Source organism: Oncorhynchus nerka, linkage group LG13 (genome assembly GCF_034236695.1).
Source record: "Oncorhynchus nerka isolate Pitt River linkage group LG13, Oner_Uvic_2.0, whole genome shotgun sequence".
Taxonomy (NCBI): Eukaryota; Metazoa; Chordata; class Actinopteri; order Salmoniformes; family Salmonidae; genus Oncorhynchus; species Oncorhynchus nerka.
This window is the reverse complement of record NC_088408.1, coordinates 27,071,818-27,086,007: the sequence shown is the minus strand read 5'-3', so window position 1 is coordinate 27,086,007 and position 14,190 is coordinate 27,071,818. Positions and strand designations below refer to the sequence as shown.

Genomic DNA, 14,190 nt, shown 5'->3' with positions numbered 1-14,190 from the left:
CATGTTAAGAGAGGGAGAGAGAGAGAGTGGCAGAGAGAGTTAAAGGGAGGGAGACAAGTGGACAGAGAGAGTTAAAGGGAGGGAGACAGGTGGATAGAGAGAGTTAAAGGGAGGGAGACAGGTGGACAGAGAGAGTTAAAGGGAGGGAGACAGGTGGACAGAGAGAGTTAAAGGGAGGGAGACAGGTGAACAGAGAGAGTTAAAGGGAGGGAGACAGGTGGACAGAGAGAGTTAAAGGGAGGGAGACAGGTGGACAGAGAGAGTTAAAGGGAGGGAGACAGGTGGACAGAGAGAGTTAAAGGGAGGGAGACAGGTGGACAGAGAGAGTTAAAGGGAGGGAGACAGGTGGACAGAGAGAGTTAAAGGGAGGGAGACAGGTGGACAGAGACAGTTAAAGGGAGGGAGACAGGTGGACAGAGAGAGTTAAAGGGAGGGAGACAGGTGAACAGAGAGAGTTAAAGGGAGGGAGACAGGTGGACAGAGAGAGTTAAAGGGAGGGAGACAGGTGGACAGAGAGAGTTAAAGGGAGGGAGACAGGTGGACAGAGAGAGTTAAAGGGAGGGAGACAGGTGGACAGAGAGAGTTAAAGGGAGGGAGACAGGTGGACAGAGAGAGTTAAAGGGAGGGAGACAGGTGGATAGAGAGAGTTAAAGGGAGGGAGACAGGTGGACAGAGAGAGTTAAAGGGAGGGAGACAGGTGGACAGAGAGAGTTAAAGGGAGGGAGACAGGTGGACAGAGAGAGTTAAAGGGAGGGAGACAGGTGGACAGAGAGAGTTAAAGGGAGGGAGACAGGTGGACAGAGAGAGTTAAAGGGAGGGAGACAGGTGGATAGAGAGATGGGGGTAACTGAGAGAAAGAAACGGAGAGAGAGGGATAAGAAAAAAGAGCGATTCATATGAAAGGAGGGTGGGTGAAAGATGGGGGTAGGATGAAGGGGTGATAAGGAGGTAGAGGTACAAAAGACAGGTTGTGAGAGAGATGAGAGAGAGATACTGAGTGAGAGAGGGAGACATCCCTGTAAACAGCTGATGTTTGTTTACCCCAGGAGCTTTGCACTGGAAGGGATCTGAGATGAAAGGGCGAGAGAAGCTGGGAGGAGAGATGAGGACAGGTTTAGAACTCTGGTATCAACAACAGCTGTCTCTGATCACAGGTGTTGGCCCTCCTCGAGTGGCTGACCATTGAACCCGGGCCCTCCCTCTACACACACACACACACACACACACACACACATACGCCATATGTCCCTTCCTTGCCTCTGTATTACGTAGCACAGCAACTCCACCACAGGTTTTGCTGAGCCCCACTCACACTCATTCTGAGTGACCCTTTAAGAAGGGAAAAGAGAAAGGGAAATCGGCCTATTGAAAGGCTCCCTCCATCTCCAACACTGTGAGGCTTTCATCTCATTTAAATGGACGCCACCGCCGGGAGCTACAATACTAAGCTATTGCCACTGTTGGGATTAAAAATCTCTCAAATCTCTTTGACTGCCCTCCCTGACCCCTCTGAGGGAATTCAAAAACGTTGCCTTGGCCTTCACAGGGCTAATCGTAGGTCACTTACAGTGCAGTGACATTACTGTGACTCCAACATCAGGCTTTGACACATTCATTAGGCTCTGGGCCCCCCGCCTCTCTCTCTAGCTCATGCTATTTCTCAAACCGCCCGACCGCACAAAGGCCTCTGTGCTACCCCCACTCCCTTCCATGGGAACAGCGACACACTGGTGAATCAAACGGCTAAACATGGAAGCCTCGCCACCCGCCGCTCTGTCACCCCAGTTGACCTCCAGCTGACCTCTGGCATTTCAGCGGGCTCAGATTTTCAGAACGCTGTCAGGGTGAAATATTGGACTGCCGCTCTTTTGAGCTAGCTTGAAACTTCCCATCACACTCTGGGGTGGGTGTGGGTGTATGTGGGGGTGGGTGGTTCAGTTGTGGCTCAGTTGGTAGAGCATGGGGCTTTCAATGCCAGGGTTGTGGGTTCGATTCCTACGGGGGACCAGTATGAAAATGTATGCACTCACTACTGTAAGTCACTCTGGATAAGAGTGTCTGCTGAATGACTAACGTGAAAATGTGTGTGCCCGTCAGGATGTCTTTGTTGGGTTTGCATCCACATTGACTCATCGAATTACTTTCATTAAGTTGCTACAATTCAAAGGGTTGAAACATTTTTCAAATGCAGAGTAGAAGAGGAGAGAAAAAATGATGAAGTTTTGAGGGGAGGAGGAGAAGAGGAATATATCAAGTGGCACTCTGGTTGGAGATTAGTCTGGCAGAGGGACTGTCACGGAGAGGCGGGAAAAGTGTCTCTGAGTCGCAGATATTTCCCTGCTTCTATCCCTTATATTTGAAAATGTAATCATTCATCGACTGCTCATGATTATTCATGAACATGTCCTGCCTGAGAGACATAGTCCTCCTCAGGAGAAAGATGCTGTGACTTGCATGTCTCTGTGACTCTGTCTCTGGGACTCTGTCTCTGGGACTCTGTCTCTGGGACTCTGTCTCTGGGACTCTGTCTCTGGGACTCTGTCTCTGGGACTTTATGAAGCGTCACTTCCCCAAGGATAGCTCAGTGTTTTGCCTAGCTTTCCATGAACTGAGGCTCGCCGCCTATACCCTTGGTTCCAATTTTTGGGATGACTGCCCTGGATGTTGGGTTTTGGGGCATTTACATTTGCATTGCATCCCATTTTTATATACTGTATATATATTCATACAGTTGCAAGAAAAAGTTTGGACCTTTTGGAATCACCTGGATTTCTGTGGTCTGATCTTCATCTCAGTCACAATAATAGACAAACACAATCTGACTAAACTAATAACACACAAACAGTTGTACTTTTCACATTTTTATTGAAGACATTGAGTAATGATTCACAGTGCAGGCTGTAAAAAGTAAGTGCACCTCTGCGTTAACGACTTCTCCAAAAGCTATTTGGAGTCAGGTGTTTCAATTAAGGAGATGAGATTGGAGGTGTGGGTTGCACAGATGCCCTGCCCTCTTGGAACTCTAGGGGCAGTATTGTCATTTTTGGAGAGAGAAAAACGTTCCCGTTTTAAACGGGATATTTTGTCAGGAACAGATGCTAGAATATGCATATAATTGACAGCTTTCGATAGAAAACACTAACGTTTCCAAAACTGTAAAGATATTGTCTGTGAGTATAACAGAACTGATGTTGCAAGCGAAAGCCTGAGAAAAATCCAATCCGGAAGTGCCCCAGGTTTTGAAAGCGCTGCGTTCCAATGACTCCCTATTCAGCTGTGAATGTACCATCAACGAGCTTACGCTTTTTACGTATTCCCCAAGGTGTCTACAGCATGGTGACGTAGTTTTACGCATTTCTGTTGAAGAATAGCCGCATGGGGGCACATTGCGTAAGTGGTCACATGGTGGCTCCGAGAGAGATTCTCGCGTAAAGTACAGAGGTAGCCATTACTCCAATCGGTCCTAGAGAAAAAGGAATTGTCCCGACGGATATATTATCGAATAGATATTAGAAAAACACCTTGAGGATTGATTCTAAACAACGTTTGCCATGTTTCTGTCGATATTATGGAGCTAATTTGGAGAGAAAAAATGGCTTTGTGGTGACCGCAATTTCCGGGCGACTTCTCAGCCAAACGTGAAGAACAAACGGAGCTGTTTCGCCTACAAAAATAATATTTTGGGAAAAAATGAACTTTGGCTATCTACCTGGGAGTCTCGTGAGTGAAAACATCCGAAGTTCATCAAAGGTAAACTATTTAATTTGATTGCTTTTCTGATTTCCATGACAAGGTTGCTTGCTGCTAGCAAGGCATAATGCTATGCCAGGCTATTATAAACTTACACAAATGCTTGTCTAGCATTGGCTGTAAAGCATATTTTGAAAATCTGAGATGACAGGGTGATTAACAAAAGGCTAAGCTGTGTCTCAATATATTTCATTTGTGATTTTCATGAATAGGAACATTTTCTAGGGATATTTATGTCCGCTGCGTTATGCTAATTAGTTTGAGGCGATGATTACGCTCCCGGATCCAGGATGGGTAGTATCAAGAGGTTTTAAATAAAGGCCGCACAAAGCCTGGTTACTGACAAGTCTGTTCTTCTCCAGAAAGATTGGTTAGTGTGAAGAATGCCTCGATCCCAACAACTTTCACAGGACCTTAGAAGACGCATTATAGAGATGCATTATAGAGATGCACGAAGCTGGAAAAGGTTACAAAAGCATTGCTAATGACCTTGGTGTTCATCCATCCACGGTGAGACAAAATGGAGAAGATTCAGGACTGTTGCTACTCTCCCTAGGGGTGACGTCCTGCGAAGATCACTCCAAGAGCACAAACGGCAATCCTGAAAGAGATGAGAAAGAACCCAGCAGCAAAATACCAGAAAACTCTACAAACAACGATAGTCTTTGTTCATGTGTCCACTATCAGAAAAACACTGAACAACAATGGTGTTCATGGATGGACACCACCAAGGAAACCACTGCTGTCTAAAAAAAAAACATTTTTTTGAGCACGTCTCAAGTTTGCCCAAGACCACCTGGATGTTCCACAACACTTCTGGGAAAATGTGCTGTGGACAGATGAGACAAAAGTTGAACTTAAAAGTTGAACGCTATGTGTGGAGGAAAAAGGGCACTGCACACCAACACCAAAACCTCATCACAACTGTGAAGCATGGTGGAGGGAGCATCATGGTTTGTGGCTGCTTTGCTGCCTCAGGGCCTGGACACCTTGCAATCATTGAGGGAACAATTCATTCAAAAGTGTATCAAGACATTTTACAGGAGAATGTCAGGGCAGCAGTCCCTGACCTCAAGCTTAAGAGAGGTTGTGTGATGCAACAAGATAATGACCCAAAGAACACAAGTAAATCAACTAAAGAATGTCTGAAAAAGAAGAATATTCGTGTTTTAGAATGGCCAAGTCAGAGTCCTGACCTTAACCCAATTGAGATGCTGTGGCATGACCTGAAGAGGGGTGTGCAATCAAATTTCCTCCTCAACGTTGTGCAAGTCTTATAAGCAGCTACAGGAAACGTTTGGTGGAGGTTGTTGCTGCTGAAGGAGGATCTACAAGTTACTAAATTCAAGGGTTCACTTACTTTTTCCAGCCTGCACTGTCAATGATTATTCAATGTCTTCAATCAAAATGTGAAAAGTACAACTGTTTGTGTGTTATTAGTTTAGTCAGATTGTGTTTGTCTATTATTGTGACTTAGATGAAGATCAGTTGAAAAAGTAAAGGAAAGCCGCACACTCTAGGAGCTCAGATGCAATCATTTAATAACCTAATAAACAACGTTTCGACAGACAAACTGTCTTCATCGGGGTGACTAGTTTTTATAGTGTCAAAGGACACACATAGGTGTCTGTGATCATGGCCGGGTGTGGCCTGATATCATTGGTTAATTCTCAGATATAAAAATTCAAAACAAACCGAGAGATCTTTTTCTAAGACCGTCTCGCAAAAAGAAGCATTTTTGCGTTCTAACTACCCTTTATTCAAATTGCTCTGAACAAATTAAGGGAATCGTTCACAAACATTGGCACGTTCTAAGATCTGATGATAGTCTCTGTAATGTGTTTTCGGACCTTCCCTTGGTCGAATTCTCGCAGGGCAGAAATCTCAGAGATCAATTGGTAAACTCTGATTTACCACCCCAAGATATCCCTGGACAATGTATTTGCGCCCCTACTGGATGGATAAGTGTACAACCCTACAAGTGTAATGGCTGTGCTCAATGCAATGGCACTTATACATGTAGATACTTCAAACACCCCCAAACAGGGAAACAGATCCTAATTATGTCAGAGCAGCGTAGCACCGGTGCAAAAACTCGACTTACCCTCGTTTTCGTCTCTAAGTTATATCGGCATCGATATTGTCACCCTCCCTAGGAGAGGGGGTGACCTCGACAATTTATTGTTAAAACGAGAGGCTGCTTGGATCTTTAATTTAAAGACCCTTGCTCCCTTCGGTCTCAATGTAGACTTTGATCTTAAGCCATTATTGTGATTTTGCTATTGTAAATGTTTGTAGGCGTATGTAGCCAAATTGTATCTATGATAGTATGCTATCCTTTCATGTTTTTGATGTTATTTTTATATCTGAAAATTAACCAACGATATCAGGCCATGATTACAAACACCTGTGTGTGTGTCCTTTGACACTATATCAACTAGTCACCCCGCAGTGTTTGTCATAATACCCTGAAGAAGACAGCTTGTCTGTCGAAACGTTGTTTGTTAGGTTATTAAATGATTGCATCTGAGCTCCTAGAGTGTGCATCTCTCCTTTCATTTTTCAAGTGTTCTACTCCGCTAGCCAGCACCTCGCCTAAATAGGTGTGTGTTTCTTTCACCTCTAGATTAGATGAAGATCAGACCACATTTTATGAGTAATAAATGCATGAATCCAGGTAACATAATATATTATATATATATATTTATTTTTATATACAGTACCAGTCAAAAGCTTGGACACACCTACTCATTAAAGGGTTTTTCTTTATTTTTACTATTTTCTACATTTGTAGAATAATAGTGAAGACATCAAAACTATGAAATAACACATATGGAATCATGTAGTAACCAAAAAAGTGTTTTACATTTTATATTCTTCAAAGTCGCTGGTTGAGAGAATGCCAAGAGTGTGCAAAACTGTCATCAAGGCAAAGGGCGGCTACTTTGAAAAATCTCAAATCTAAAGTATATGAGTAGATGTGTCCAAACTTTTGACTGTTACTGTATGTATATATATATATATATTTAACTAAAATATAAATGCAAGAATTTCAATGATTTTACAGAGTTACAATTCAAATAAGGAAATCAGTCAATTTAAATAAATTCATTAGGCCCTAATCTATGGATTTCACATGATTGACTGGGGCAAAGGTTCACCTTCCAACAGGACAATGACCCTAAGCAGACTGCAAAGACAACGCATGAGTGGCTTTAGGACAAGTCTCTGAATGTCCTTGAGTGGCCCAGCCAGAGCCCGGACTTGAACCCGGTCGAACATCTCTGGAGGGACCTGAAAATAGCTGTGCAGCGACACTCCCCATCCAACCTGACAGAGCTTGAGAAGATCTGCAGAGAAGAATGGGAGAAACTCCCCAAATACAGGTGTACCAAGCGTGTAGCGTCATACCCAAAGGAGCTTCAGCAAAGTACTGAGTAAAGGGTCTGAATACATAAGTATTTTATTTTTAATAGATTTGCTAAAATGTCTAAAACCTGTTTTTTCTTTGTCACTATGGGGAATTGTGATGTCATTATGGGGTATTGTGATGTCATTATGGGTTATTGTGATGTCATTATGGGGTATTGTGTGTAGATTGATGAGGGGGGAAAAAACAATTGAAAACATTTTAGAATAAGGCTGTAAAAAAAATGTGGGAAAAGTCAAGGGGTCTGAATACTTTCCGAATGCACCGTATATGTACATTTGTGAGTCATATTAAATCTCCTGCACCGTATTAGCATGGGAAATACTGTATGGCAAAGCAAATAAATAATCCGCCCTACAGAGGTAGCTTGTGGTCTTCACTGGTGTAGATTAGTGTGTGCACTTATTACTATAAAATGATTAATGGGGCACCAGTCCAGTATTGCACAACATGGTATTGTAAGAAGTCCTGACTCATATAACTATATAAGACTGCAATTAGAATAATAGTAATACATTGATTAATATGAAGGTAGGAATTATTTGAGAATTGGAGTTATTTCCTTAGAATAACAAGACAAACACAAGTTCTTTATACAATCAACATTTAATAACACTGATCAAAATATTTGAAAGGGTAAGAAATGGGAGGAAAGACAATAAGTGAAGAACTGGAGATCCAGAACATTAAAAGATGTTATGCTCAGTCTGTGATTGGATACTGTTGTGGCTTCTTGATTGTTCAGGCCGCATGGAGGAGAACAAGGGAAGAAGGTGTCTATGTGTCCTTTCTGGTTGAGTTGGGTGGTTCCTTCAGGTTGCTCCTTTGGTCCTGAGTTGGTGTCCTTATGCTTGTTCTTCTCTGTTGGCTCCTTGCTTGAGTTGCAGAGGCTTTGCTCTAATTGTGTTCTCTTTCCTTGAAGAAGGTCATGTTAAATATACCGTTCATGTTACACTAGCTCTCTACTGGCGAAGTCTCCTTCTGAGTGCATGGGCTCGTCGTCCTAATTTATGTACTGGATTACATGTACTGTTCCCTAAAAGGTACTTACCCTAACTTATCAGTTCACCAGTTATTGCCTTAAAATTATTATTTTTAAATGTTTTTATTTAACCTTTATTTAACTAGGCATGTCAGTTAAGAACTAATTGTTATTTACAATGACGGCCTACCGGGGAACAATTGGGTTAACTGCCTTGTTCAGGGGCAGAACGACAGATTTATTTTACCGTGTCAGCTCGGGGATTCAATCCAACAACCTTTCGGTTACTGGCCCAACGCTTTAACCACTAGACTACCTGCCTCAAAGGTCCATGCCCTGTGGTTGGCCTACTGAAGATGGAGGTTCTCCTTCCTCCTTGACAGAGGTCCAGTTTGAGAGGTCCAGTTTGAGAGGTCCATCTTGAGAGGTCCAGTTTGAGAGGTCCATCTTGAGAGGTCCATCTTGAGAGGTCCAGTTTGAGAGGTCCAGTTTGAGAGGTCCAGTTTGAGAGGTCCATCTTGAGAGGTCCAGTTTGAGAGGTCCATCTTGAGAGGTCCAGTTTGAGAGGTCCAGTTTGAGAGGTCCTGATGGATAAGAGGCTAAGAGCTAAGAGGGAAGCAGTACTTTTGTAGTCCTGCTAGGTCAGATGGTATCACCCCTTGGTGTCCAGAGCCATTTTTACGACCCAATGTCTTGGAGGTAGAGAATGTTTTTTTAGGGAGAAAAGCTCAGTTGGTTATTGTCAATAATGTTCAGATACGACACATCGCTACACTGGCCTACTGGGATAATCTAGAGCTGTGAAAAACGATGCATCCTTTATCTTCTGTAATCATCTGGTTTGTGATGAGGAGGAAGTAGCCAAGCCAAACAGGAAATGCCAGGGGAAGTGGTCATTATGCAGAGGATTATAAACGCTGTAATTATGCTGCCTGTATCCGAGGCATCCTGAAGCCAAGGAGAAGCAGAGTAGCAGAGTCCCCTCTGTCATTCTATTCACACTGATGGAATTAGAATTTCTAATAATTTAATATGAATTAGAATGTAGTAATTTACTGCTCTGCTATAGCTTGGCCACAAGCTCTCATAAACAGCACTTCAGACTAGCTTATTAGTTACATAAAATGCGGAGTTTCCTGGGTTTTATGCAGTATTCTATCCCAGAGTCCCGTTTTAATGATGTTTACTCAGAGATGTCATTTAATTAAGCAATAAGACACAAGTCAGTGCTGTATCATGAATAAAGTCACAGGCAAATGGCGTTCGGCCCGATGCGATAGCGGAGGGCCAATACTGCCTCTTGTACTTTATTGATGTCTAAAGACAGTAGTAAACTAAAAGCTAGGCTTATATTAACCCCCGCTGTACTAAACTAAATGCTCGGCTTATATTAACCCCTGCTGTACTAAACTAAACACAAGGCTTAAATTAACCCCAGCTGTATTAAACTAAATGCTAGGCTTATATTTACCCCCACTGTACTAAACTAAACGCTAGGCTTATATTAACCCCCGCTGTATTAAACTAAATGCTAGGCTTATATTAACCCCCGCTGTATTAAACCAAATGCTAGGCTTATATTAACCCCTGCTGTATTAAACCAAATGCTAGGCTTATATTAACCCCTGCTGTACTAAACTAAACACAAGGCTTAAATTAACCCCAGCTGTATTAAACTAAACGCTAGGCTTATATTAACCCCTGCTGTACTAAACTAAATGCGAGGCCTATATTAACTCCCGCTGTACTAAACTAAACACGAGGCTTATATTAACCCCCAATATAGCAAACTAAATGCTCGGCTTATATTAACTCCCGCTGTACTAAACTAAACACGAGGCTTATATTAACCCCCACTATACCAAACTAAATGCTCGGCTTATATTAACTCCCGCTGTACTAAACTAAACACGAGGCTTATATTAATCCCCACTATACCAAACTAAATGCTCGGCTTATATTAACTCCCGCTGTACTAAACTAAACACGAGGCTTATATTAACCCCCAATATAGCAAACTAAATGCTCGGCTTATATTAACTCCCGCTGTACTAAACTAAACACGAGGCTTATATTAACCCCCAATATAGCAAACTAAATGCTCGGCTTATATTAACTCCCGCTGTACTAAACTAAACACGAGGCTTATATTAACCCCCAATATAGCAAACTAAATGCTCGGCTTATATTAACTCCCGCTGTACTAAACTAAACACGAGGCTTATATTAACCCCCACTATACCAAACTAAATGCTCGGTTTATATTAACTCCCGCTGTACTAAACTAAACACGAGGCTTATATTAACCCCCAATATAGCAAACTAAATGCTCGGCTTATATTAACTCCCGCTGTACTAAACTAAACACGAGGCTTATATTAACCCCCACTATACCAAACTAAATGCTCGGTTTATATTAACTCCCGCTGTACTAAACTAAACGCGAGGCTTATATTAACCCCCACTATACCAAACTAAATGCTCGGCTTATATTAACTCCCGCTGTACTAAACTAAACACGAGGCTTATATTAACCCCCACTATAGCAAACTAAATGCTCGGCTTATATTAACTCCCGCTGTACTAAACTAAACACGAGGCTTATATTAATCCCCACTATACCAAACTAAATGCTCGGCTTATATTAACTCCCGCTGTACTAAACTAAACACGAGGCTTATATTAACCCCCACTATACCAAACTAAATGCTCGGTTTATATTAACTCCCGCTGTACTAAACTAAACACGAGGCTTATATTATCCCCCACTATACCAAACTAAATGCTTGGCTTATATTAACTCCCGCTGTACTAAACTAAACACGAGGCTTATATTAACCCCCACTATACCAAACTAAATGCTTGGCTTATATTAACTCCTGCTGTACTAAACTAAACACGAGGCTTATATTAACCCCCACTATAGCAAACTAAATGCTCGGCTTATATTAACTCCCGCTGTACTAAACTAAACACGAGGCTTATATTAATCCCCACTATCCCAAACTAAATGCTCGGCTTATATTAACTCCCGCTGTACTAAACTAAACACGAGGCTTATATTAACCCCCACTATACCAAACTAAATGCTCGGTTTATATTAACTCCCGCTGTACTAAACTAAACACGAGGCTTATATTAACCCCCACTATACCAAACTAAATGCTTGGCTTATATTAACTCCCGCTGTACTAAACTAAACACGAGGCTTATATTAACCCCCACTATACCAAACTAAATGCTTGGCTTATATTAACTCCCGCTGTACTAAACTAAACGCGAGGCTTATATTAACCCCCACTATACCAAACTAAATGCTAGGCTGGAAGCAAGGGGAAATAATGTGTGAGTTGAGATAAATAAAACAGATGATTCAGATAGCAACATGAACATGATATTGTTATGGAGGTGCAGTGATCATTTTCAGATGGAACTGTTAGCAGGCATATGTGTGTTTGTGACAGCTAATACAGCACGGCTTGGAACGCTGCTCGTCCATCCAGCATCCGTGATCCAAACAACCAGTTTTATAATGATGTTTACGGAGAAATGTCAAGCGCTGCATCTATTTATCCTCAAACCGGATTCATCTCCAGGCTCACTGTGCTCTTTACAGTATATCACTCACTCAACTCCCTGCTGAGGACAGGCTGTGGAGCTGCTCTGACTTCCTGTCTGAGCTCTTTACCCAAAGCTCTTCTAAGCTCCATCTTTGCACTAGGTATTCCACAACAATTCACTTCCAATAAGCATTCTACCCATTGGTAGAATGGACTCGGAACCATTGGTGGCAACATGAATAACCCTAAATCTCAAACCGGCTTTGAGAATGAATGCAGAATTCTATATGGCACTACCAAGCGACTTTGGTGCTCTCAGGATTTAGCTTTCGACCAGTCAACCTTAACTACTTGTTAAAAAAAGAGGGACTTTGATCTCTGTGTGGTTCTTCAAATCAGAGAGATTCTATAACCCTGAGCTTGGTGCCAAACCATCTCTTTCACGTTTTGGGACATAAATGTCTGCGTGATCTTCAAGCCTTAACACATGTGTACATGCGTCACAGCTCTGTCCTTGCAAAGGTTACCACAGATAACCTTAAACTTGGGAGTTTCTGAGGATAAATGAGGACGGACGACAGAGGGAGGAAAAAGGGATGATCGAGGAAGCTTAGAACCTGCCAACTCTGTGGGTTGTCTTCATTATGACAGGCCTAAGCTGCCGGTCCAGCAGTGGTAGTAGACAGCTAGTGTAATCCATTTTTTTGATTGAGCCTGTCTGCTGTGTTTGTCATTCTGCTGCTTTGCACTGAATACATAGTGGAAAGACTCCACGGGTTGCCAGATCACAGTCAACTCCTTGTGTTTCATCTTTGGGGCTAAGGCTGGCTTCTCTTTGATGTTCCTCCTACAGACTTAGTTGAATGGCAACCAGTATTGTGTTTACTCTGACTGCTGTTGGCACTGATAGAAAGTCATTAACACACTTCCAGATGTGTGTCTGTGTGTGTGTGTGTCCGTGCATGCATGCACGTATGTGCATGGGTGTGTGTGTACAAGCTTATGCCACAAACGCGGCTAAATCCTCAAGCTGGTCGAACAAGAGGAGATATGAATTCATTTCTGACAGCTTGGTGTCCAAATCCTCACTGGGACACAATAATATCCATCCGGCCATGATTGAATCGGCCCCTGTCTCAAACAGCACAGCTGAAACAGAAACCCCGAGCTGAGCGCTCTAGTCATATTTGCAATGCAAGGAAGGTATGAAAGTGTGTGCCATTTCAGAGCATGATGAGGGATGAACACCTGCTGATGGCTTCTGTAGTTCGTCTCCCCTGTGTTCTACTGTCAGCACTTCACTTCACTGGATAGCCTGTCTTCTCTCTCCCTTCCATTTCTCTCTCTCTCTCTCTCTCTCTCTCTCTCTCTCTCTCTCTCTCTCCCTTCCATTTCTCTCTCTCTCTCTCTCTCTCTCTCTCTCTCTGTCTCTCTCTCTCTCTCTCTCCCCTCTCCTCTCTCCCTCTCTCCCTCTCCCTCTCCCTCTCCCTCTCCCTCTCTCCCTCTCCCTCTCCCTCCCTCTCTCTCTCTCTCCCTCTCTCTCTCTCTCTCTCTCCCTCTCTCTCTCTCTCTCTCTCTCCCTCTCTCTCCCTCTCTCTCTCTCCCTCTCTCTCCCTCTCTCTCCCTCTCTCTCTCTCCCTCTCTCTCCCTCTCTCTCCCTCTCTCTCTCTCTCTCTCCCTCCCTCTCTCTCTCTCTCTCTCTCTCTGTGGAGACAGTCTCACTATGACAACCTAATCACAGAGATACTGGCATTCAGAATAGACGTCACAACACAGCAATTCCCAACAATTCCCTTGATATCAGTGTGGGTACAGGAAGGAATATTTTGCCGAAGCGGAGAATCATTCAAATATAAATTAGTTCCCTGATCAGGTGAAGAAGGGCAGCAGACCCCACACCTACTTATCAATTCTGTCTTCTGGAGTCATCAACACTGCTCTGCTTGATCAGATTCAAGTAAATTTGTTTGTGTGTTTTTATTTCAAACATGGTTCTTGTTGATTTGGCTGTGTTGTCTGTGCTCTCTGCACCTGGCGGCGTTTCTCAGAAGCTGAAATGTAAACAGGATGGAGACAAGACATCAACATGTCCCCCTCGTAGCCCCAGGGGACCTGGATGTGTGTGCTACGTACCGTACTGAGAGGAGGCCTGCAGAGATGAGGGGTGTGTCCTTGTGCATCACCCTGAAGGCCTCCTAGACAATTTGTATGCTTTGGGAATCACAATCAGATCCGCGTTTTGGATTTGTATACATGTGCTTCTATTATTGAGACGATAAGAAAACCAGTCGACAAGACAGAGCGAATTATCTGTCTGTCTGTCTCTCTCTGTGTGTGTGTGTGTGTGTGTGTGTGTGTGTCTGTGTGTGTCTGTGTGTGTGTGTGTGTGTGTGTTAGGGCTGGGCGATATGGCCTAAATATCATATGGTATTTTAAAAATTTATGACAGTATTTGTTTTTATTTATTT

The 14,190-nt window shown here is 43.0% G+C and overlaps 1 protein-coding gene across 6 annotated transcripts in view; it reads left to right on the top strand.

Annotated features, from left to right (window-relative positions):
- Positions 1-14,190, top strand: part of utrn (utrophin) — a 407,872-nt gene that overhangs the window by 306,607 nt on the left and 87,075 nt on the right. The window lies entirely within an intron of this gene.